This window comes from Tursiops truncatus, chromosome 2, assembly GCF_011762595.2.
Source record: "Tursiops truncatus isolate mTurTru1 chromosome 2, mTurTru1.mat.Y, whole genome shotgun sequence".
Taxonomy (NCBI): domain Eukaryota; kingdom Metazoa; phylum Chordata; class Mammalia; order Artiodactyla; family Delphinidae; genus Tursiops; species Tursiops truncatus.
The window spans coordinates 163,757,346-163,783,762 of NC_047035.1; the positions used below are offsets into that span (position 1 = coordinate 163,757,346).

At 41.0% G+C, this 26,417-nt stretch overlaps 1 long non-coding RNA gene across 2 annotated transcripts in view; it reads right to left on the reverse strand.

Annotated features, from left to right (window-relative positions):
• Nucleotides 1–1,251: 1,251 nt before the first annotated feature.
• The window catches only part of LOC141278108 (uncharacterized), a 123,735-nt gene continuing 98,569 nt past the window's right edge, over nt 1,252–26,417 (reverse strand). Inside the window, exons 3-5 of one of the 2 annotated variants that reach the window (XR_012330420.1) lie at nt 18,109–18,590; nt 5,419–9,532; nt 1,252–5,077 (exon numbers count right to left, since the gene is read on the reverse strand). This is a non-coding gene — a long non-coding RNA (uncharacterized lncRNA). Of the gene's footprint in view, nt 9,533–18,108; nt 18,591–26,417 lie in introns of both variants that reach the window. The other variant, XR_012330419.1, reaches the window with a different exon arrangement.

A 26,417-nucleotide genomic window follows, 5' to 3' on the forward strand; every position in this document is an offset into this window, starting at 1 on the left:
CCTTATTCCATAGCCCCTTAAAATGAGGTGAGATATTTCTTTACATCAATTATCTTTGATGAGCTTTGAGAAAGATCTGGCTTATATTAAACTCTGTAATTAGGGAGTAATTTTAAAACAAGGTTTGAATATCATTGCTGAATGACTAATTTTTGTTACAAATGTAATCATATTTGTTTAGAACTGTACAGCTTACACAGCTCTTTTATCTACACTATTTTATTTTAATGCTCATAACAGCCCTGAAATATGAGTATGGTATTTTTCCATATGAGGAAACTGAAATTTCAAAATGTAAAGGTACTTGTTCTGCATCACCCTGCTAATAGCTGGTGGAATTGGGCTTAAACCCAGGACTTCTAATGGGAGACAATCAAGAGGGAACAAATTCCATACCCTTCGACACACCATTTTGGTAACATTTAAAAGTAACTTATCAGGTGAGAGTTCAAACCTAGTATTACGTTGCCCCATTCCTATTCCCAGCGCTGCTTGTTTGAAGAGCCTATAAAGGGCACTGCAGTTATTCCATCATGTGACATTTCATCCAGAAAAACAGTCCTATGCACAAAAGCCATGAAATCCTCACAGATTATAAAAGGTAGATTAGGGTACATTAGAGCTCTTGTGTCATTGTATCACGGCCATTCTAAGAAGAACCACAGCCACCATACCACTATATGCTAGGTGCAACACGCACATTAACACACCAACAACCTATGAGATAGGTTCTCTTATCCCCATCATACAGATGAGAAAACAGAGGCTCAGGAAAGTGCCCTTGGTCACACAGCTCATGAATGGCAAATGTGGGATCTGAATTCAGTCATCTCTGACTCCAGACTCTTTTTCCTACCCAATTCTGATGCCCTGGATCCAACCTGTGTCTGGACTGTGCAGAGAAAACATGTGCCTTCCTAGTGCTAACAGTGTGGATTTCAGAGCACATGGCTCTGCTGAAGAGGAGACTGTATGTTTGTTAAACGGTGATCTAGCCCAAAGCCAAGGGAAGGTTACATCACTAGAAAAAAACAGCTTATCATAGACAAAAGAAAGCCTTGGGACCTTTTCTATTTTCCTTTGCCCTTTCGTACATTTTTGTCTCACTAGTTACAATTTCCTAAATCTCCTTAATGTAGCTTCTATCATTGAGGATGAGAGCCTACCAAAAAAAAAAAAAAAAAAAAAAAAAAAAAAATCAAGAAAAAACTATACTGTCTTTTCTTAAGTTTTTGATGAAGGCTCTGCCACCTAAACAGCTTTCCCGTCTAGCAACTTTAGCAGGTTGACCTTTTGCTGATCCAGTGCAAAAGGACCCTTTAACAGTTCAGATTAGTACAATTCCAAATATCTGGAAATACAATATATATGTTTGGTATTCTGGTTATTGCTCCTATGGTCTATGATAGAAATAACCTTTGCTAGAGCACAGATTGAATCAGATCTCAAATCATGTCCACGTCATGAGCAAAGGCAATCACATATTTTATTTCTGTTGACAGTTATTTACATAACAGCTTAAAAGTTTTGGTGTTAATAAAACTGTGTGATAAGGATGAAAGCTGCAACTTTCAGTTTCAGCCCAGTGTTAAGCATATTTGCTGTTTTCGATCTATTTTAAAACCAATAGCTTTAAAATGTTATTATTCTAATGCAAAGGGTTACAAAATGATGTTATCAATTAAAATGAGTGGGGTGAGCTGGAGGATAAAATATACAGATTTAGAGTAAAATCCAAATATATTTGTATGTGTCTATATATGTATATACACACAAATATATACATATGTATACATATATACATGCATATACATATTCACACACATATACTTTCTGTGTGTGTGTGTATACATATATTTTTTTCAATACTGGGCAATTTCTAGAAAATTGCAGATCCTGTTTTCATTACCTCCAAATCACTTTTATAAATCTCAAAGGGACACAGAAAGATTGCAATATGGGTGGTTTCCCAAATTGTGCACTTGTTAATTCTTAACTAATCAGACACCAGGAATATCTTTTAATTTCTGTGTTTTTTTTCTTCTTCCACATTTGAGTTTTTCAGAAGATCAGAAACAGAGTTAGGAGCAAAACGGTACGGTTCAAAGAGGGATGATTTCCATTTCTTGAGTTGCTTTTTAAACATTAACATGATATTTGAGAAAGGAGTTATTAGTCACAATTTTAGAAGTGGAATTTTAGAACGCTTATAAATACAAACAGTTCCTGACTTATAAATAACAGACAATTGCAAATGTTTATTCTTTATCTCCATGCTGGAGCCTCAGCTACTCCCATAAAAGCTGTCAAGCAGCAGGGAGGGGGTCAGGAAGGAGCATTTAGAGCCTCTCCAGTTTCAGAAAAGGAGGAGGAAAAGGGACCATGTAAAGCAGGTATAAGAATCTCCTTCAGTAGATCTGGTGCATTCACATGCTCAGATCGCTCTCAAACTAAAAGCCTTTTTTTTTTCTCTTTTAAAATCTCATTTTACTTTCCCCAACATCCTACCTGTTGAAAAGCTGGCTTCCTCTCCTCTCTCTTTCTCTTTCTCTCTCTCTCTCCAGGATATTGTTAAAAAATGCAAATGCCTTTGAATGTTAAAAGACTCTTAGTCATTCATATCAGTGCAAATTGGCTCAAGAAGGTTGCTTTTCTTAAAGTATCTAAAAAATAAAGGGTACCAAGTTTGCTGGGGTTATGGAAGAATTTTGAGACATGAAGCAGTTCAGAGGGCTGGGCTTGCTGAGCCTGCAAAGTCCCAGCCATGCTTTCATGGGGGGTGAGTGGGAAGGACTGGAGAAAATATATAGCCAGGAGGCCCCAAAGTTGGGACAGAAAGGCAGAGAGTAGCATGGTGCCAGGAATAAACTGCCTACTTTGAGAATTTGTCTCAAGGCTTTCATTTTTAGTTTAGAAAAGAAAAAAAATTATCCACTCAAACATCCAAATCCCCCCGCACCCGACCCCAGCAGCCCCGCAGACCAACTTCTAGTTGTCCCCTTACTTCAGGCAGGGAGGGGTGGAGAATAACCCTCATCTGAATTGGTCCAGCAGTTTCCTATTTCCTGTTTTTGTTGTACCACTGGAAAATTTTCCATATGTATCTGCAGTGCATTACAGACTCTCAGAACACTAGAAAAACTGGAGAGCCCTGTTAGTTCCCTTCATGTGTAAGAGAAGTTCTTGAGTGTTCAAAGCAAATTGGTGGCAGAGCCAACGCTAGAAAACGCCTTGCTGGTGGTACTATTAAGTAATAGATGCTTTGCATAAAAATGTGGAAAGCTAAGTAAGAACACTGAACGGAAGTAGACTAATTTAACTTGCCAGTTTCACTTTCCTAAAGTGCTGTCTTTTGCAAACCAATTTTTTGCAACCTAGGAATATGTACAATGTCTGCAGAGCTGATTACTCTGCCCCACCTTATTCACCACCATCTTTTTTTGTGGAGTCTGTCTTATTGTCTCAATCTGCTGGCTCACTTTTCTCCTGTGCTCTTTTAGCTGCTTCTCACTTTTTAGGGAAGAGAGGCAGTGGTGGGTGGTGAAGTCCTTATTCCATTCACAACTTCCTTCTCCCTTGGGAGAGGGCCAACCAGTGCATTCAATGCTTGGGGGTTGTCGGGTTTTGGACCCTTGGCCCAGGCCTGCCCTGTCATGTACTAACTTACATGAAATAATTAAGATGTCACTTCATGGGGCTCCCCTGGAGGCACAGTGGTTAAGAATCCGCCTGCCAAGGCAGGGGACACGGGTTTGATCCCTGGTCCAGGAAGATCCCACATGCCGTGGAGTAACTAAGCCCTTGTGCTACAACTACTGAGCCTGTGCTCTAGAGCTTGCAAGCCACAACTACTGAGCCCGTGTGCCTAGAGCCCATTCTCCGCAACGAGAGAAGCCACCGCAATGAGAATGCACCGCAACGAGGAGTAGCCCCCGCTCGCCACAACTAGAGAAAGCCTGCGCACAGCAATGAAGACCCAATGCAGTCAAAAAAAAATAAAGTAAGTGGGCTTCCCTGGTGGCTCAGTGGTTGAGAGTCTGCCTGCTGATGCAGGGGACACGGGTTCGTGCCCCGGTCCGGGAAGATCCCACATGCCTCAGAACGGCTGGGCCCGTGAGCCATGGCCGCTGAGCCTGTGCGTCTGGAGCCTGTGCTCCGCAACGGGAGAGGCCACAACAGTGAGAGGCCTGCGTACCAAAAATAATAAATAAATAAAATAAAATAAAATAAGTAATAAAATAAATAAATTTATAAAAAAAAGATGTCACTTCATCTAACAGGTGAAAGTGAAATTAACAACGGAATTCGCATTCACCCTGGGGTATATTTCGCCAGAGCTTTGCGGGCCATGATACTGTTTGCAGTAACCGCGATACTGTTTTTACATGCCAACAACAGCTTTCCTATATGGCTCCCTACTAATGTGGTTTCTTTAAGATGGATGGATTTACGGTCCAAGGCCCAAGTTAACACTTGACATTGATGGGTCCAAAATTATGCAAATCACCAATGGTCCACTCAAAAGTTGTACGATCTCCAATAGTCAAGTTTCAGGCAATTTGTTTTGCAGAGTACATAAAATTATCTGAAAAGTCCTTAATTTACATGCATAAACATTATCACATTTAAATGTATTTTACACTCTGAATAATATAGAGTGTGGGTTATTAACCCAAATAAACTTGGGTGGTGGTCCTTAAGCCCTATGAACATTTGTGTGAATGTGCAGCTTCATAGCTGTCATCAGAATCTCAAAGGGTCCTATGATCCAAGCAAAGATAAAGAACCATGAATATGGATAATAAATGGGTCATTTAAACCAACTCACCAAATATACTGATTTTTTTTCTCTGTCCCATTTGGATGCATTTCCTCATTGATTTTCTTTAACTTATGTCTTAAAAGACTTCAATTTCCAGGATTTTCTTACATCTGTTCTTTCATATGCTGTTGATTGATTTGGGACCACAGTTGAGTAAAATAACAGGCCACAGACAGAACAGGACTTTGATGTTCCAGCAAGATGATTTCTGACAGGGGAGCATCACAGGCTTTAGAATGAGCAGACGGAGCTCTGCTGTGGTACAAAAGGCATGTAAGAGCTATTTTATAATTCGAGTCTCAGTCTCTGATCTGCATATTGAGAAAGGGGCACTATTTCACAGCGTTGTCATGAGGATGACAAAAGACAAACATGGAAAGAACCTACTGACCACAGTTTGTGACAGCCAATAAATAGGCCTTTCCCTCTCTTCTCCAGTTTGAAACAGACTACTGGACTTGGTTTGATTTCTTTAAGTTACACCAGATGCAAGGGCCCTACCCCTGTTGATATCCGTAATATTTACTTCTGGGTTGACCTTTTATTTTGAGGCCCAGAAACTTTACCTTCCACTTTCCCCATTCTTGGTCTCCTACCTCTTATTCCTTACTTTTGGCTAATTGCGTCCCCTTTCCCAGCATCCACAGGAAGAGTCAATTCATTGTTCAGTGTTTCCAAGGACCTCAGAGAAAAAAAGGTATCAAAGGGAAGAATAAATATAACATGTTTAAAGCATGACAATAAATTACTCAACTTCATCTCAGATTTTGCTCTGGGGAAAGGTTGACATGAAACGTTTGAAGAAACATGAAACAGATCCTAAAGACAGATGATTTTTCAAAGTGAAAGGCAATTTTTTTTTTTCAAGCTTCAAAGCAAGGGTTCCTTTTGTCATCTGCCTGATAGGTTATTTTTGACAGGATTTAACTTATGAAATTGTTCCAATGCCCTTTAAAAGGGTCTGGACACACGAGTGTGCTAGTGAAGATGATGAATGTTAGGTCTTAATTGAAAATTTTAAAATATCCATGTGGCAAAAGCATAGTAAACGCATTTGGTCTTTTGTGAATTAAAAAAAAAAAAAATTGAGTACCTTTTATAGCACTGTGTTTACACTCAATAATCAATAATAGGATGATCTGAGAAATAAGCTAGGGAAAAATATATCTTCTGGATCAGTTTTCTTCTTCTCCTTCTTTTTTTTTTTTTTTGCGGTATGCGGGCCTCTCACTGTCGTGGCCTCTCCCATTGCGGAGCACAGGCTCCAGACAAGCAGGCTCAGAGGCCATGGCTCATGGGCCCAGCCGCTCCATGGCATGTGGGATGTTCCAGGACTGGGGCACGAACCCGTGTCCCCTGCATCAGCAGGCAGACTCTCAACCACTGTGCCACCAGGGAAGCCCCAGTTTTCTTCTTAATGCGTCCCTTGCAGCTTTGATTCGTCAAACCTTTCAAAGATCTTTTTTCTCTAATTTAGACATTATTCTTTATTATTTCATTAAGAACCTTAACATATTACACCAATAAAAAGAGTGAATATACCTATGGAAATTACTAATAATTATTTATAGCAATAGAGAAACCTATTTTTTTGTTTTTGCTACAGAAAAGTTGCTAAGTTTTCAGCATCACTTACAACTTCAAAGGAGCTTCATAAAATTGTATTAAGAAGAAATTTAAGCAACTTAACTGTGATACAGGCTGAAGGATTTTTCCAGCCACATAATAAGCTACACTTTAGCTGCATAAACTAATAAAATATAGTTATTACAAAAATTTTAATAAACTAGAACTTTGAAAATATTCAGAATTTCTAAAAAATTTAATTTTGGAGCAACACTTTTATAACCACCATGTCAAATGACAATTATTTCTTATTCCAACAATATCTTAATTTTACACAAATTATGTTTCTACAAAGTTGTCTTTATGTTTTATAGTTATAAATTGAATCATATAGCTACACTAGAGAAGTTTGTTGTTTTTAAGAGTCCATAGTACCTCCTTTGGTAAAAGTGAATAGCTACTACCTAAATATCATTTTATGATTCTGAATTTGTATACAGCTTGGGAGAGGGGGGAGAAAAGTGGAGGGTAGGGCACTAACATTGATTGAATACTTCTTTTGGGCCAGGCATCTCATTTAATCCCCAAAACAACCTACAAATTGGATATTCTCACCTCATTTTCATAGAAGAGGAAATCATTCAAGTCCACATAGTTAATAATGGAAAAAACATATTGGTACTTGACAACATGATTTGAATAATTACGTATGATTATATTTATCTTTACTATGAAAAATTTAAAATAATTACAAATGCCTCTTTATCACCCAGATTAAACAATTATTAAGACCGACGTGTTTGCTTCATCTCTCCCTTTTTTCTTTCACTTTTTCAGTTTGCTGAAGTATTTTGAAGGAACCCACCAGATGTGTCATTTTACCCCTATATATGTCAGTATCTGTCTCTAAAAAATATGGACTTTAAAAAATAACAGCAATGTCATTATCATACCTTATAAAGTAACAATGATTCCTTGGTATCATATGACTCAGTCCATAATTAATTTCCCTAATTGCCTTAAAAAGATCTTTTTTCACTTGATTTGTTCAAGTCAAGTTATGACCATTCATTTTAACAAGATGTATGAGCAAGTTCTTGTGATTCCAGAAAAGAGAGCGATGATAGAGACATGAGGTCTTCAGTCTAAATAACTAGTGAAGGTTCTGCAAAGGATGCTGTAATATTCTTAGTTTTCTAGTCTATCCATTAAAAGAAATAATTGGCAAGATCCATAAGAGGTTTTTTGTTTTTTCTCTTTAAAAAGAAGGAAAATTTACGTTCTACTAATACCATGTTATGAACTGAATGTTTTCTCTCAAAATTCCTATGTTGAAACTTAACCCCTAATGAGAGGGTATTAGGAGGTGGGGCCTCTTTTATAAGGGCACTAATCCCATTCATGAGGGATCCACCCTCATGAACTAATCACCTCCCAAAGGCCCCACTTCCTAATAGCATTATGTTAGGGGTTAGGATTTTAAAATATGAATTTTGGAGGGACAGAAACATTCAAGACTATAGCACAGCCTGAGACCATTTTTCAAAAGGGCATTTAATCCACAAATGTAGAAAAGATGTCATCTCAGAAGGACAGGCCTTCCCAGGAAAGCACATTTAGTAAATCCGTAAATGATTTCTAGAATATGGATTTGGCAACTGAAAAATACTTCAAAATTAGTAATATCAAATGTTGCTCAGGAGCTCAGGGCAGGCTACCCAAAAATATGCCACAATGGCAGATTATTTTGAATTAAAATTACTTAAAAAATGACCAATGCAAGACGGACATTGTGATCCTCCTTTCTGTCTCCCTGAAAGCAGGAAATAAATCTCCCATAAAAAAGGTGACTTCCCTGCATCTGGAGGTGGAAGGACACCCTTAACGTTAGAGATAGGGAATACAGGCCAAGAAACCTATATAAACAAATCCGGTTACTTCTTTAATTTACGACCCCAAGCCCAAACTCTGTTTAAATTCTTCACTTACTGGGCACTCAAAAACTGAATTTCTTTGCCTTGTCAATTTCTCACAAATTTATTGTTTTGTTGTCTAAAAAGTATAAAAGCTGTCTGCTCTGACCACTTCCTAGGTCCTATTTCCCTGAGACCTCTGTGTGTATAAATGAAAATTTGTTTCTTTTTCTCCTGTTAATCTGTCTTGTGTCAATTTTATTATTAGTCCAGCCACAAAAACTCAAGAAGGGTAGAGGGGGAAATCTCCCCCACCCAACACACTTACACAGTAAAAAAATAACATTATCCAGTATACTTAGGAGCAAAAGCGGGAGCATAATACGGTGGTTGAGCCAACAGCGTCTGAAGTCAGACAGACCTGACCATTTACTCAACCTTTCTACACCTTAGTATTTCCTCTGTCAAATGGGATAACCATAGTTCTACTCATAAGGTTCCTGTGGGTGGACATGTAATGTAGCTAATGCATTAGCTGGCACATAAAGTGTACAGATCTTCCTCAACTTACCACGGAGAAACGTCCCAATAAGCCCCTCATGAAAGTTGAAAATGCACTTAATACACCTAATGTCCAGGGCATCATGGCTTAAACTAGCCTGCCTTAAACATGCTCAGAACACTTATGTTACCCAACAGTTGGGCAAAATCATCTAACATAAAGCCTATTTTATAATAAAGTGTTAACTATCTCATGTGATTTATTGAATACTGTACTGAAAGTGAAAAACAGAATGGTTGTCTGGGTCCAGAAGGGTTGTAAGTGTATCGGTTGTCCACCCTCGTGATCCTGTGGCTGACTGGGAGGCATGGCCCCTGCCCAGCATCATGAGAGAGGATTGGACCGCATATCACTAGCCCAGGGAAAAGTCATAATTCAAAATTTGAAGTATGTTTCTACTGAATTTGGATTGCTTTTGCACCATTGTAAAGCCAAAAAAATCGCGAAGTCAAACCATCATCAAGTTGGGGACTGTCTGTACTAAAATTCTAGCTAGCTGTTAGCTTCTAAATTTTCAGACGATTGGCCAACAAGACCACAAACTCAGCCTCTCATCTGGATTTCACAGGAACTTGGAGGGTTGATGAAGAAACTCCATTTTTATCTCCTCAAGGCAGATGGTTGTCTTCTCTGCCTGCTGATGTGTTGAGCAGCTAGAATGAACGCTATCTGTAGGGAGAAGTGTTTGAAAGAAGTGAGATTAAGTGTGGACAGGGTTATTTTTTTCTTGTTTGTTAAACGCTTTCGTGACTATGAAGTCTTTCTCAATACGTCTCCCAAGTTGACGTGTTAGTTCATATTTTCCCAGCTTTTTCATACCGCAATTTTTAAAGTGACCAGTTGGTAAAAACAAATTCAAGTTTACAGATTGAAAAACCAAGGCCCAAAATAATTACGTATCTTGCTTACCATAATAATAGCTACCATTTCTTGAGAAAATCTTCTGAATGCTTTCTGTTTTATCTTAACTCATCTTTATCCTCAGAGCAATCCTGGGAGGTTGGTGCAATTTCATGTCCATTTTAAAGATGAGGAGACTGAGGCTCAGAAAGGTTAAGAAACTTGTCCAGGACCTCTTAACCGGTAGGTGGAGATGCTAAGATCCATACTAGGCAGTCTGGCCCCAGAGTCACTCTGCAATATCAGCAGACGATTTTCTAAATTGAATACTCTTGTATTTAAAGAGCAGCCCATCATCATGGGCTGGGATTAGGGTTTGATGGGGGGAGGTGGGCAGCCCTCCTCTAACTCCTGTCAATGGCTACATCTCTTCTCCTTCTACCCCCTGAGCCAGGAAGGCAAGCAGACACAGTCTCTGCCCCCTCCTCCCACCTCAAGACCCCACTGTTCCTCTTTGTTTCTTTTTGGTGTTTCACAAAGATCTATTTGTTTGATCTTTCCATCTCTTCATTGTTTCAGTCTAAACTGAGAGACAGGGATGAGGGCAGAGGAGGAACTGAAACTAAACCCTTCAGAGGGTGAGAGGTGAAAATGCCAGGGTATCTATCTGACTTGTCAACTAGATATTTCCTCAAAATACCGTCTAATGTCACACTTTTATTTTCTTCTTGTGTCCTTTAACCTGATTGATTGTGTGGCTATCAACTGCTTGTATGTCTGGGGGGAAAGGTCTGTCCATTCTGAATTCATGTTGGCCATATAAAAGCTGTGACTGTGGCCTTGCCGTACACACAAAACCCAGGTTGACAGAGGACAGGGTGAAAAAATATTCTTCCACACTGTTATCCTGCAGTCATTAGGGCTGAGAGAGGCACCTTCAGGAGAGAGAAAGAGCCGGAGAGATAGTCCAGTAGTCATTTGTTTGAACAGAAAAACTATTCTTGAGAGGCTAGAACTCAAAAGTTCCAGTTCTTTGAAAACCTTATTTTTATTCTTTTACTTGCTTTAAACAATAACAGCATCTCTTTCAGATTAGGTTTGGATGGTGCCATGTGTTCTCTTCAGAATTTCTGACAGTTATACCAGCTACGCACATCCCCCTTGTTCTGCCTTGTCTCCATGAGTCTACAGTGTGACGCATGCTCTGGTAGTTGCAGGACGAGAAGCAGGGGAGAAGCAGGGGAGAAGCAGGGTCCCAGGGCCCAGCGAATGCTACGTACAAAAGAGCAAGTGCCCGAAGGAAAAGAGCGAGCTCAGAGTCTGTATGCGCAGGGGCCTGGGGCATAAAGGGTTTCACGTGGGTGTGGTCGAGGCATGACAGGGCAGGGAGGGGCCGGGGATACTGGAAAGATGCTGAAGGGCACACCCAGCTGCATTAACATCCTTCTCGATGCCATGGGGAGCTGCCATGGAGAACCAAGAAAGGGCTTTCTATCCTATCCAGGGGCGTAGGTATGATCGCTGTTTTGTTTTGGGGCATCCCCGCCTCAGCATTCTGGAGAGGAGGGGCTGGAGGGGGAGCATGCAGAGAAGGCTAGAGAAGACCCTGTGCAGTTATCCAGGTAAGAGGTCATTAGACCCTAAGGTGAGAAGACGGTGAGCCTGGAGCCCCCAGGGCAGATTCCACGTGGGCTTAGGAGGTAGAATTGAGAGGACAGGGTGATAAATTGGATGTGACAGGTCGGGGAAGGAAGAGGTCTAGGGTCATTTGTGTGATTAAGTTTTGGTATGTAGGATTCACTCTGTTATTGCCAGTTTGGACCTACTTAGCAAATCAAAATTATAGCGTGGAGAAACAAGCCTACAGAAGTCCAAGGCAATGGCTGCAGGCAATGATCCAGGACAGAGGGGTCTGGTTCTCAGGATCAGGAATCAAGGAAAACAACTAGAGCACCAGGAACAGGGACTCTGGCTTCCAAGACCAGGGGTTCCTACCAATTCTGCTGGACACCGTCTAACTCGCCCTGGACTGTTTTTAAGATGGTTGTACACCCATCAGTATAACCGCTTCACATACTCAGGCCACTGCCCAAAACTGGTCTTAGGCAAGAGCTTCTGAAAAATGAGACAGTAGACACATGGACAAGGAAGCTAGCATCATTCAGGCTGGCTTCACACACACACACACACACACACACACACACACACACACACACACACACGTGTGTCGTTTGAAGTTAACTGGGAGAAAACAAAGTGTGTGTAACACTTCGGACCAGATGCTGATGCTCTCACACCCGGGGGTCTTTTGATGCCCCAAGATGTTTCTTCTTCTCTCTCTGACATGTGTATGTCAGTTCTAACATGTTTTCCATCTATTCCACACAGAACGGGAAGTCTGAGACTCTTTTTACAGAAGGGAAAGACCTCAGGATAATTTTTGTCCTGGGGTTGGTCCTATTTCCTTCCTGGTCCGGTTTAATGGAGAGAGTAAACGTCCAACTCAGATTTCTCCAGACACTGCTCTGTTCTCACTTCAAAGCATAAGACACTTCAACTACATTCATCAAATAAAGACATGATATATTCCCTTTACACAGCCCTTTAAAAGAACAAGCTAGACTTGTTACCAACAGATAAGTGTATAAACATAATGCTAAATAAATAAACTTATGCCAGTTGCATGATATATCTTAAATGCAAATATCTCCCAGACCAAAATTACTAGTGTCTCTAGGACCATGATATAAATAACCTGTGCTTAATACTCAGCTCATAAAAAAGATGGCAAGAGTAATGAGTTTTTAATAGTTTCATAAATACTATGTCTGAAAATAGCTCACAAATATTTGGGACTCATTTATGAAATGCTAACGTGTTATTTCAATAAAGGAGATGTTTTGTCACAGTTTAGTGGCTGGCAAAGAGTCTGATCAATGGTGAGATTAAGGAGAAGTGTACAATTTGCATAGGCTTCGATTTAGGTAGCAGAGAGTTCTCACATGTAAATTGTCTGTAGCTCTGACATCTTACTGTATTTGCATGAAATGAACCCAAAAAAAGCAAAGGGCGACATATTGTGTAAAATACAAGACCCCCTTAAATCCCCATTTGGTTGCACACTGTTTGTTGCTACATCTGAAGATGAAGTTGTCTTCACCACTTCCTTTTCCTTTGTTTCAAATCTGTCCTCCGAAGATAGGCTACATGTGCACCCCTGAAGGAAGGGCATATTTGCAGCCCAGGCTACTGCAGTTGCTGTGTTAAGTGGTCAACACTTTTTTTATCCAACTGTACTGAAGTCCTATATTCTGTGTAGGATGCAAGGAGGACGTAATAACAAACTTTAATGTTGTGACTTCTTTGAAGTCAATATTTGCATGGGGTAAGGTGCTTGGCAGTTATTAAAATATTTCTGTCACATAAGACATTTTAGCTCCCATAAAAATTCCTCCTTTTTTCCCCTCAGTTGATTATTGTTCCTCATTCTGATTCAAGGCAGCTGTTGTATTTACTGAAATACAAAGAATCAATGTTTCAATGATTTTAGACTGTATTCATAATACAGTGGATATTTTAAAGTAGCCCAGAGGACTTCCCTTGTGGCGCAGTCATTAAGAATCCACCTGCCAATGCAGGGGACATGGGTTCGAGCCCTTGTCCGGGAAGATTCCACATGCCGCGGAGCAACTAAGCCCGTGCACCACAACTACTGAGCCCACGTGCCACAACTACTGAAGCCCATGCACCTAGAGCCCGTGCTCCTCAACAAGAGAAGCCACTGCAATGAGAGGCCCGCACACCACAACAAAGAGTAGCCCCCGCTCGCCGCAACTAGAAAAGGCCAGCACGCAGCAACAAAGACCCACGGCAGCCATAAATAAATAAATAAATAAATTTTAAAAATAAATAAAGTAGCCCAGAAAGTTACTGAGATCTCCAAATTGTCAGTCTAACTTATTTCCTGAAAGGTCTGCCAAAAACTGCAGAGAAGATATGACAATTTTAAATGGGAGAAGAAAAAAGACCTTTTCCTCTTTCTGTTCAAGATAAGGGCATATAATCGGCCACATTTATTCTAGGATTTCCTTCACTAGAAACTGACAGCCCAGAAAACTCATGGCCGCAGTAGAAGGGCCTTGAAATCCAAGAACCTACTCCTCTAGTGGGTGAGAAGGGGGAGAATTAAAGAGATTTCCAACGGCAAACTGATGGCTTCTCTATACACATCTCCTAGGATCGAATGCCTGTTCATAAAGCTGGTTTCACACATAGAGAACAACATAAAGTGTTTGTAAAAAATAACTTCCTTCTTAGCCTGCTGAAGAGGTTTTTACTACTGTTCCTCAGTGGAGGCTATTGGTGGAAGCATCAGTATATCCACTCAACCAGAAGCCAGTCCTCCTTTTAGTTCTGCCTCCTAGTCTCAGGTCTCTGCTGCAGTGAAAGCATCCCCTTTCTGGGCTCCATGTAGATAGTGGTTCATCCCATTTATTTGGCAGACAGCGTATGCTGACTGGTGTTATTAAATATTTGTAGGTTCTTCTTTGCCATTTACAACAACATGGATGGACTTGGAGGGCATTATGCTTATTGAAATAAGTCAGACAGAGAAAGACAAATACTGTATGGTATCACTTATATGTGGAATCTAAAAAAATACAACAAACTAGTGAATATAACAAAAAAGAAGTAGCCTCATGGATATAGAGAACAAACTAGTGGTTACCAGTGGGGAGGGGGAGGGGCAATATAGGGGTTGGGGAGTAGAGGAACAAACTATTAGGTATAAAATAAGCTACAAGGATATATTGTACAACGTGGGGAATATAGCCAATATTTTACAATAACTATAAATGGAGTATAACCGTTAAAAATTGTGAATCACTATATTGTACACTTGTAACTTACATAATATTGTACATCAACTATACTTCAATAAAAATTAAAAAATATATATTTGCAGGTTCTTGTTCTGGCTCCATAACTGAGTTGTAAGTTTAGAGCCCAGTGGTCAAGAGTAATGGCTCTAGTCCCAACCACCTTATTCAACTTCCCTAAGCCTCAGTTTAGGCATCTGTAAAATGGGGCTCACCATAGCACTTCCTTTCAGGGTTCTGAAGATTAAATAAACTGGCACATACAGTGCTTGGTAGAGGGCCAGGAGCCTTAGACATCCTCAGCAAAGATGATCTATTATTAGTAAATGTGTTCTTTTGATAAGCAACATGTTTTTACTCAATCAAGAGTCAAAATACCTATAAAATCAGATTATACCAGATAGCTAACCATCTTCCTTTTGGTGACTCAAGTTAACAGCATTTAGGAGAAGATAGCAATGTTGGCTTGAAGCTGTTTCCCCGCCCCCCCATCTTTAAAGGGAGCAGAAAAAAAGAAGTGTGGTCTCGTTCTGAAGAAAACCAGGTCAAGCTTTGTTTCCCTTTCAGATGGTTTGTGTATAAATGCATATCATGATTCCCAGAATTCCTTTGTGACAGCTCCCTTAGTTAATGGGCAAGGAGGATTTTCTCAGGCTAGGCTTACACAGATCTGCCTCAGAAGAGAAAGCCAAATAATTCCTATTTTTTGGCCTTGTGCTTAGAAAAAAGGGACAAACTGCTTGTTTCAAAAAACTTTCTGGGACATTAAACAACAGTTTTGGTTTTTTTTTTCCCCTTCTTTTTTAAAGGAGGGGAGATCATTTAAAAAGGAAACGACCTAGTAGTCTCTACAATTTCACTCTTTTAGGAGAAAAAAAATTTTTTTCTCGTGGGCTCAGTTTTAGACATGACTCTTTCAATAAAACACATCAAAACTGGGTAATCTGCAATGCTTTAACTCAAACCAAGGGCTAATTTCCTTAAGGAGGGCTTTAGCCACTTCGGAGGCTTTTCTACCTGGGTGTGATATGCTACTATCTATCCTGAAAAAGTGTCCACAAACACTAGCAGGTATCTGAGATTTCCTGCAGCTCGAGGCCTTTGAGTAAAGTCTATTTGTCAGTCCTCAGTGGGGCTGGTTCCTCTGTGTTGAGCTCCCATCTGGGAGGTCTGACAGCAGTCTTTGGGTTATTTTTAGCACAAATCATGCAATTCTGAGTGCCTCGCTGGATGGTCTTTTGGTAGGTTAGGCCCCATTGCGTACTTTTGAATCCATGGTATGGTGGCATCTCTCCGGTGATGGGTACTGTTATGACTGCGCATAGCCTCAGGGATCAAAACAATTCCTTGCGCTCTACGTTTCCAGGCAGGTGAGGTATGATCAGGAGTGAAACCCTACTCTTTGGGCCTCTCTTTGTCCTTTTCTACAAAGAAGATCTTGGCTCAAAAGAGGGACTGGACACTCTGGCATATATAAGAAACTATGTTTCAGGGTGAGGTCTCCTAGTTGGCATTCTAGACGTTGTAAGAATGAACGATCTTCTACTCCAGAGACTCCTGTGATTGGGATGGATTGAGATGCTTTCTGCGCCACCTTGGTGTTTACCACAGAGTATACTGCGCCTGAAGTCTATCAGAAAGTCAATCAGCTCATCCAAAGCCCCTGGACCTCTCCATTCATCAGAAGATGAATGTGCCCCTCTCCTTCTACCATACGAGATGCTCCTGTCTTTTATTGTTTGCCTTCCTACTTAGCCTAGGGCAATCTCTTTTCCAACATTCCTCCTCTTTACAGTGGGTGCTTTGCTCCTTCCCCAGTGGGGGCCTCACCTCTCTTTGGGTTACTTGCCTTCTGGGAATCCAATGCCAGAAAAATGGTGCTCCCCTTTGCATCTTCTTTCTTCTGCCCTTGTTCCCTGTTGTTGAGCGCTTTAACGGCAACATCTACCAACTGAGAAGGGTTCATTCCAAATGCACCATCTCAATTTTGCAACTTTCTCCGGATGTTTGAGGCGCTCTGAATTTACCATTCTAGTATTTTCAGGGGCCTTGGGATCTGCATCAGTATAACATCTGTAGGCCTGATAAATTCTTTCCAAAAATTCAGAGATGTCTTCATTTGGTTTTTGCTGAATTTCCTGAATTTCGTTCAAACTCTTTTGCTTTGGTTCCCCTTTTCAAAGCCCTACCAAGATGCACTTCTGGTAGTGCTCTAATAAGGACATTCCTCCCTCACTGGGTCCCAACTTAGTTCAGCTATGGGTACTGCCAAGGGGGCTTCAGGTGCACCATTTGGGTCAGTTAGGTGGAGCTGGTATGCTTATTCCCTGGCTGTTTGCATGTAGGCTCCCTCTGGGATACAGCATAAGGGAAATTGCCCTGCCTCGGGAATGGTTCCTGGCCCAAACTGGGTGCCCTGTCAGGTCTTAGACAGGGATACCAGACCAGGCCCCTGTGCCCCAGGAACTAACATAGGATTTTCTAGTTGATCCTTATAAGGAAGGGGAGCCAGTTCAACCATTCCCTGAGCCCCAGTGTTGGGAACTGGGGCTGGCTGGGAATGGGAGGTGGGGAAGGGGTGGATATATTGCCGTAACAGCTGGGGCAGCAGGGACAGCCGGCTTGGCCGGAGGTTGGAGCAACATAGCCTCATCCTCACTCCCTTCTTTTTCCTTCCTGTATGACAGATTTTCCCTTGGGTTCCTTTTACCATAAGGTGACAACTGTCTGACTTTTCCCCACCCTGATGTAATAGCACAGATGCCTGCACATAGAGGAGTTCACCATCCTTCACAGAATAGCTACTGAGCCACCCAAAGGCCACCATAAAACCATAAATAGCAACTGATAATCTCCAACCATTAAAAGGATGCCTCTTGCCTTGGCATCAACCAACTGGGCTGAATTCTGGGATGGGGCTTTTGGTGATTCTAGGAACAAAGTGGAACCTTTCTCCTGTCCCTGAGAATGTCCCACTTTCAGACAGGAACGGACAGGTTTTTTTGTTACTGTTCCTTTCCTCCACTTGACATCAGTCTGTAAATGGAGAAATGGTACTAAAACAAAACAGAAAATCCTAAATAAACCCTCAAGTTTGGTCTGAGGGTTTTACACAGCACAAGAACCACCAACTCAACCCCCATGCAACGTGACTCTTTGGAGAGCTATTGGATCCAGGCCAACAACACAGGAGACCACAAACGATGTAATTAACACAGCAAGGGGGACAGTACATGGTCCACTGGGTCTCAAGATAACCCTGCCTAAACCCCTTGTGGAGATCCTAACAGCTACTGTGGCCAAGCATTGTTAAATACAGGACAAACAAAGCACAAAGGGCACACAGAAATGCTGGCATCCGAATAAACAAACTGCTTCACAAATTGGGTGAAAGTCCGGCCATCACTTTCTCTCTCCAACAGGGTACCGCACTCAAATACAAAACAAACCGGTCTATTCTGGAGAATGAAAGCCCCAAACGGAGAAGAAATAAAGTTTCTGGCTGTACACCCTGGAGCGACTTACCCTACTGTATGGAACCTGTCAGCTCCCAGATGTCCATTCCTTGCTCCAATTGCCAAGTGCTGGGGCAGCCGGTGCCGCTTCGGGTAATTTTGAAGGGAAGATCCTCAGGACAAGAGGTCCCAGTAGCTGCTAGGGCCTTACTGGAACCCAATCAGGGCAGACTGGCCACAGCAGCAAGGCTCCTGGCTGGCTTCACCAAAATTTGTTACCAAGTCTAAGTTCATACTGCTTGCCACACGACAGGTTAATCAATCAGGAAATGAGGTGTTGGGGCGAGGAATAGCCATTTCATCTGGAAAGCCAGCAGACCGAGAAGATGGCAAACGAATGTCCTATAGAACCATCTTCCCGAGTTAGAATTCAAGCTTCTTTTATACCAAAAGGGAGAGGGTAAGGTCCTGGCTCCGGGCAGACTCTGGAGGGGATGTGTTACTTTCTTCCATCCTGCAGTTATTCACAGGTGGGCCTGGTCAGGATGTTTCCTGTGAGGTAAACAAAGGTATTTTAGATTAAAGCTCATTACCTGGGAGGCAGGGTTCCCAGAGATGGGCCATTATATATAATTTAAACTTATAGGCAACATAATTTTAGTGATTAACTTGTAATAGAATACAAAGTTTCTTCACTATTACATAAATTTATCTCCCTGGAAAATTAAACTACATATAGGAAGGATGTATAGTATCATATTTAAGGTTAGCCTTTGGTACCAAACCCATTTAGGTTTTTTCCCCCATATTTAAAAAATTTATTATTTTTAAAATATTGAGGTATAGTTGATTTACAGACCCATTTAGGTTTAACTCCTGCCTTAGCTACTTTACTTGCAGTATAAACTTGAACAAGCCACTTAACCTTTCCAAACCATCCTCACTCCTAAAATGTGTTTTTTGTGTGTGTGTGTGAGTGTGATACTGTGATATATAATGAAAAATATACGTTTGGTTTTTGTCCGGTTCCTGGCACAGAGCTCCTAAAACCCTTGGAATTTCCTGGGATGGGAGCAACAAAGGTGTCTTTTGTAATGTTAATGAGGTGACTTTGGGACTGCACCTGAGGATGGGGGTTGGTTGCCAGAAGTGACTGGTGACTGGAAAGTCTGACCGTTCAGTTGTGTCTCCCCCTCCCCCCCATGACCTCTGAGGAGGGAAGAGGGGCTGGAAGTCAAATCAATTGCTGGTGGCCAATCATTTAATCAATCATGCTGATGTAATGAAGCCTCTATAAAAACCCAAATTGATGGGGTTTGGAGAGCTTCCAGATTGGTGAACACGGGGCTTCAGGGAGAGTCGTGCACCCAGAGGCCTTGGAAGCTCTGTGCCCTTTCCCCATACCTTGCCCTAAGCATCTCTACCACCGGGCTCTTCCTCAGTCATATCCTTTTATAACAAACTGGTAATCTAGTGAGTAAAATGTTTCTCTGAGTTCTGTAAGCCACTCTAACAAATTAATCAGACCAAAGAGTAGGCTGTGGGAACCTTGGATCTATAGCTGTCAGAAGCACAGGTGATAACTTGCGCTTGAGATTGGCCTCTGAAGTGAGGGGCAGTCTTGTAGGACCCCTTAAGCCACTGGATCTGACACTATCTCCAAGCAGATAGTGTTGGAACTGAGTTGAATTGTGGGGCACTCAGTTGGTGTCTAAGAATTGCTTGGTGTGCGGTGAGAACCCCACACATCAGAACTTGGTGTCAGAATTGTAGTGAGTATTAAAGAAGAAAATATATGCAAAGCATGTAATATAGTTCCTGGTACACAGAAGATGCTCAATAGAAAAATAATACATATTTGTTGCATGCCTAGGATATACTAGTCCCTGGGCAAGGCACTGAGGACAAAATAGACAGGGTCTCTGTTCTCATGGTGCTTATAGGCTAGTGGAACTGGTGCAGTTAACCAACGCTTGGGAAGAAGATCTTCCTTCCTTGTGTCTATCTTACACAGCACAAAACAAAATAAAATGAAATATTGGTAATTATCTGGAAAGCTGATCAAAGAAGAGGGCCAACCTTCTCTCTTTGCACACATTACACTCAGATACCTGGAAGTTACGTTTGACTCTCGCTCCCAGCTCTGCATTTTATCAGCCCCCAAGCCCAGCCTGTTCTGTCTTTAAATCCAGTTTCTTCTCCAGTGGAGTTTTATACTTTATAGCAACATCATTTTGGCCTGATTTACCAAAACACCCTCCAACCTGTTTTACCTAAGTTCTCTTATTAAAAAACATATTTATTGGACATCTGCTCTATGCAAGATGCTAAGAAAAAATTAATAAAAGAGAGGTGCTGTGATAAAGGTTTACCTAGGAAACCAGGGTGGGGTAGGAACACCTGGTTATGTGGATGTTGAGGTCAAAAGAAATATCTGGGCTGCAAAGAACGAATTGGGAGTGGAGGAGGCTCCCTAGGAAAAGGCTGTAGGATAGGAGTTGACCTGGGGTGGGGGAGGGCAGCACAGAAGTTTAGGAGCAAGCAGCTAAGGAAACTAAGGAGATGGGGAAGCAGCCAATAGGGAAAGAGAAACAGAAAACGGGGAGGGGCCGGGGAAACCAAGGGAAGAGATTGTTTCCAGAGGGGGAGAGGGGTCGGAAGTTTCTGACACAACTGAGTCGTCAGGGAAAAACAGAAAAGTGTTGAGAACCTTCAGGTCATTGGTGACCACTGTGAGTGTACAGTTGTCCCTCTGTACCCCCAGGAGGGTTGGCTGCAGGACCACCACCTCCTCCCCGCTCCCCCACCCCAGGATACCAAAGTCTGCAGATGCTCAAGTCTCTTACAGAAAATGGCGCTGTTCGTATATAACCTACGCACGTCCTCCCATATACTTTAAATCATCTCTAGATTATTTAGAATACCGAGTACAATGTAAATGCTGTGCGGATAGTTGCCGAGCGAGTGGCAAATTTAAGTTTTGCTTTTTGGAACTTTCTGCGTTTTTTGTTCAAATATTTTTCATCCTCGGTTGGTCACATCCTGTGGATACGATGGAATCTGTGGACACAGAGGGCCAACTCTAGTTTCGAGGGAGTGGTGGGGGCAGAAGCCAGATCCTAATGGGTAGAACAGCGAGTGGGAGATGAAGAAGGGGAGGAAGCGAGTATGGGCGACTCTTCCTTTGGAGGAAGGGAGAGAGGTGAGAATACAAACGACTCAACACCATGTGCCGTGTGATAACCAGTGATTCATAGAAGAGGCAGGACATACACCAGTTACCCTGGGGCGTCTGGAGGCTGACTGCTCAGCTGTGTAAGCTGACTCTGCCACTTGCTCTCTGTGTGACGCTGGGCAGGTTATTTTACCTTCAGTACCTCAATTCCTTCATCTGTAAAATGGGGAGAGTACTAGCGTCTTGCTCTCTGAGTTGTTGTAAAGATTAAAGTGCCTGGGGTATAGTAAGGGCTAAACATGTACTAGCCTTTATTACTCTATTTGAGATGCTATAGAAACACAGGATAAGACTTGTTCAATTCTGTTAGGTGAGCAGAGTCAGAGAAAAATTTGTAGAGGAGTCTTCGAAGCTGGATCATAAAGGGTAAGATTTTTTTTTTCAGGTAAAGGAAAAGAAAATCAAAAAGCATACATGAGAGTTCAGCACAAATTAGATAAACGAAGGCAAGTAAATGTGAAATCACAGGGTGAGTTTGGTCAACAGTCACACCAGGAATTTAGAAAGATCCATTTGTAAGATTTTTTTTTTCTTCCAGTTCTATTGAGATATAACTGACATGCAGCTGTATAAGTAAGTTTAGGGTGGACAGCATAATGATTTGACCTACATGCATCGTGAAATGATTACCACAGTAAGTTTAGTGAGCAGCCATCAACTCATATAGATACAAAGTAAAAGAAAAAAAAGTCTATTTCTAAGATTTAAACTTTTTTCTCTTAAAATCTTTTATTTGGGGCTTCCCTGGTGGCGCAGTAGTTAGGAGTCCGCTTGCCGATGCGGGGGACGCGGGTTCGTGCCCCGGTCTGGGAGGATCCCACATGCCGCGGAGCGGCTGGGCCCGTGAGCCATGGCCGCTGAGCCTGCGCGTCCGGAGCCTGTGCTCCGCAATGGGAGAGGCCACAACAGTGAGAGGCCCGTTTAACGCAAAAAAAAAAAAAAAACAAAAAACAAAAAAACTTTTATTTTGAGATAATTGCAGATTCACACCCAATTGTAAGAAATAATACAGAGAGATCTCGTATATTCGTCACCCAGCTTCTTTCCCCAAGGGTACCATCTCGCAAAACTACAGTGTCACAACCAGAGAATTGACATTGGTACAACCCACCAACCTTATTCAGATTTCACTAGTTTTGCATGCACTTGTGTATGTGCATTAATTTTATGCTATTTTATCACATGTACATATTCATGTAACCATCATCACAGTCAAGATACAGAACTGTTCTATCACTATAAATGTGTCCTTTATGCTACCCTTTCTCAGATTATTTTTATGTTTGCTGCTTAGAAGAGAAAGAGGAGGACGGTAGAGGAAAATATCTTTTTCTCTTTTCCTTGGGTGAAAGAAAGGTCTACCTTGGGAAAATTCTGAAATAATTGGGCACCTGCCTTCTTCCCTTTTGGAGGCTTCGAAATACCTTGTGTATTTGTATTTCCCCAGGAAAATCTCCTTTGCTAAGTGATAGAAGAATAGTCATTGATTAAACTAATTCATACTTAGATAGGAATGACTTAAAGATCATTAACTCAGCCAGAAGAAACTGTAGTTTTAAAAAGAGGATGCTTGCTAGCCCCAAACTATTTCTCCTGGGTATTTATTTGCAGTCTAACAAGGTGAAATGAAGCAATTCAGATAGTGTGGGGCAAGATAATTTGGGGACAAAGATTATTATCATTTTTAAATAAATTTATTTATTTTTGGCTGCATTGGGTCTTCGTTGCTGCGCACGGGCTTTCTCTAGTTGTGGCGAGCAGGGGCTACTCTTTGTTGCGGCGTGCGGGCTTCTCATGGCAGTGGCTTCTCTTGTTATGGAGGCGCGGGCTTCAGTAGTTGCGGCACACGGGCTCAGTAGTTGCAGCACGCGGGCCCTAGAGTGTGCGGGTTTCAGTAGTTGTGGCTCGCAGGCTTCAGTAGTTGTGGCACACAGGCTCAGTAGTTGTGGCTCGTGGGCTCTAGAGTGCAGGCTCAGTAGTTGTAGTACACGGGCTTAGTTGCTCTGGGCCTGTGGGATCTTCCTGGACCAGGGCTTGAACCCATGTCCCCTGCATTGGCAGGAGGATTCTTTTTTTTTTTTTTTTAAATGTCTTTATTGGAGTATAATTGCTTTACAATGGTGTGCTAGTTTCTGCTTTATAACAAAGTGAATCAGCTATACATATACATATGGCAGGTGGATTCTTAACCACTGCGCCACCAGGGAAGTCCAACAAAGATTATTAAAAAGACCAGCTTTGTCTTGAAATCTGACCTTTTGATACAACCTCATAAGCAGGTTTTTTTCAACTGAATTTTATAACTTCTTTTTTGTCTACTTCTGTACCTTCAGGTTTTCTAGAAGCTCCATACGGTTTTCCACAGTGTTTCCTGTCATGGTAGCATGGAAGAGACAGACAAGAGAAGAGGGGAATGTGTAGCAGCAGATGTAAAAATTACGTGTTTCTAAGTCATGGATACCTGTAAAGGTAACCACATGCTATTTTAACTCCCTCTTGCTTAAGATATCAATTCTGTGCTTCGTTACTTGTACTTCTTTTTTTTTTTTTTTTTTTTTTTTTTTTTTGCGGTACGCGGGCCTCTCACTGTTGCAGCCTCTCCTGTTGTGGAGCACAGGCTCCGGACGCGCAGGCTCAGCGGCCATGGCTCACGGGCCCAGCTGCTTCGCGGCACGTGGGATCTTCTCGGACCAGGGCACGAACCCGCGTCCCCTGCATCGGCAGGCAGACTCTCAACCACTACGCCACCAGGGAAGCCCTACTTGTACTTCTTGAAAAATATTGTACATATATCACAACTACAGACAAAAAGCTGTTACCGTTAGTGAGGGAAAACTTGGCAGTAAATTTATTATTTGTGTTTTGGTTTCGATTTCGATTTGAAAAGCAAATTGTTTGGCTTCATGAGTGTCCCCGGTCTTGCCGATGGCCCTTGCATATCCAGGCCGTGTGGTGCTGGCTTTCTGGAGAATCGCTTTAAATGAATTGTGCTATTTGCCTGTGTTGGCAGAGCAGTAAGAAAGAGCCCTGTGAAATGCACCATCACATTTACTGTAAGGACTCTGTTGAAAATGGACTTCATTACATTACGTGGTGTTCTGTTTACGAGGATCCTTAAGAGGCTGTCTTTATCGTCAGACTATAAAGAATAGTTGTGCTTCTTAATCATATGGTTTGGTTTGATGATATAGGCCCCATCATTGTGTTTGGTCTCTGCAAAGACTGCTAGAAAGCGTAGAATACATCTGTGGTTCAAGCTAAGCAAATCCTGTACATTTCACGTCCTGGCCTAATTCCTGGCTCCACTGACATTCCTCTTCTCTAACCTCTTTCCCATGTGCTCCAAATTCATGTTCTTTTAATATGTGGTGTGTATCTTTCAAGTTACCTTAAAATTTTTTTGAGGTAGAATAATAGTTTAAGACCATGAGAGCTGGAGTCAAAATGTCTCATTTCAAATCCTTGTTTCACCATTACTGACTGTACAACCTTGGGCAAGTTGTTTAATGGCACGAAACCTCCGTTTTCTCATCTGTGAAATGGGGATAAGAGTCTTTACCTCATAGAATTTGGTGGATTAAAGGAAATAAATCATGAAAAATACTGAGCACAATGCCTGGCACATAGGGGGCATTCAACAAATTCACATTGTTATTGCCATTCCATTATCTTATGTCAATAGTAAACATGATATAAACATACACATATATGAAAACATCTGATTGTAACTCTTAGGAAATTAAAATGAGTCTGCCTCCTCCATGTTTATTTGAGATTCACATGCCTTGATATTCATAACAAGAAGCCAATTTCAGGAAATAGATTTTCAAGTGTTAACAGCTCAGATCAAGACAAAAGATTATCCTCGATAATTAGCGTCAGTCTCAGATGGCTATACAGAAACAGTGCTTTTTCTATTTGTGTCTCTTAACTACTCCTATGAGCAAGTGTTCTGTCTTTAGGCTGATGTATCTATATACATAGTAGTTCTAGAAATGCTAGTGAAATGCAGAAGATTATCCTATCTTGCAATTTAAATGAAGTATGGCACAGATCATTTCAGAAAGGAATTTTCCAGACAGCGAGAAGTAGTTCTTAGCAGCATGAAAGACCAGAAACAATGGTAGATCTAATTCTGCAAAGAGCACAGCCATGCGCTGAGTGCACCATTTCATTTTTACGACATAGATTTAATTTCATGTGACAATTTGGCGTCTTTTTCCTCTGGTCTTCCTTTTTTCCAAAGAGCCTTGTAAATATGAAAATGCAACCAAACAGGAAAAGATTAAATTTGTGAGACTCTGCTTGCAGGGCACTGTGGTTATTATGAAGGCAGTAAATGAACAAATAGATTAAGGAAAATGCCAACAATAGTTGTATGATCTAAATACATCTAACACATAACTAATGAGGATTCTATGTGCACAATAAAATGTCACCCTATATATCTAGCTTATTGTTTCCAAGACCACTTCCATCTATCATATTTATCAAAGAAATGTAATAATTCTTCAGGGTATCATAGTCATTTATGCAATATTTCCCTCTCTTTACCAAGGTAAGAAGGAGAATTTGCCTCAGGTTTTTTTTGAATACTGTCTATCAAATCTTTTGCAACAGTCCTTTATTTAATTAAGATAGTTAGTTAGCACATTTACTATATAAATAAATTATATTTATTATATATAATATTTATCATACATAATTTATATTTATTATAAATAATAATGTATAATTTATAATATTTATTATATATAATTTACTTATATAATAAATGTGCTTTATTTATATAGTAAATGTGCTATAAAAATAATTCTCAGTGACTTATACCTAAATATTAAAACATTTTTTTGTTGCTTATAAGAAAATAATAATACATTGCAATTTACTGTGCAAAAAATGTAATAGGAAGGTTTATCTCATTCAGATTCCTACTGAATTCATTTATTGCATTACATAGCTCATTTTAGGTCTCATAGTGCTTTTAAAAAATAGAATATATATATATATTTATTTTAATCATACATAATCATTGATTCTTCTTTTAAATGTCATTTGATGATACAGAATTTCATATTGTGACTTAGAAAACATAAGTTAGAGATTGGAGGTCCAATGACGTTTTTTTCCTCCCCTTTTTTCAG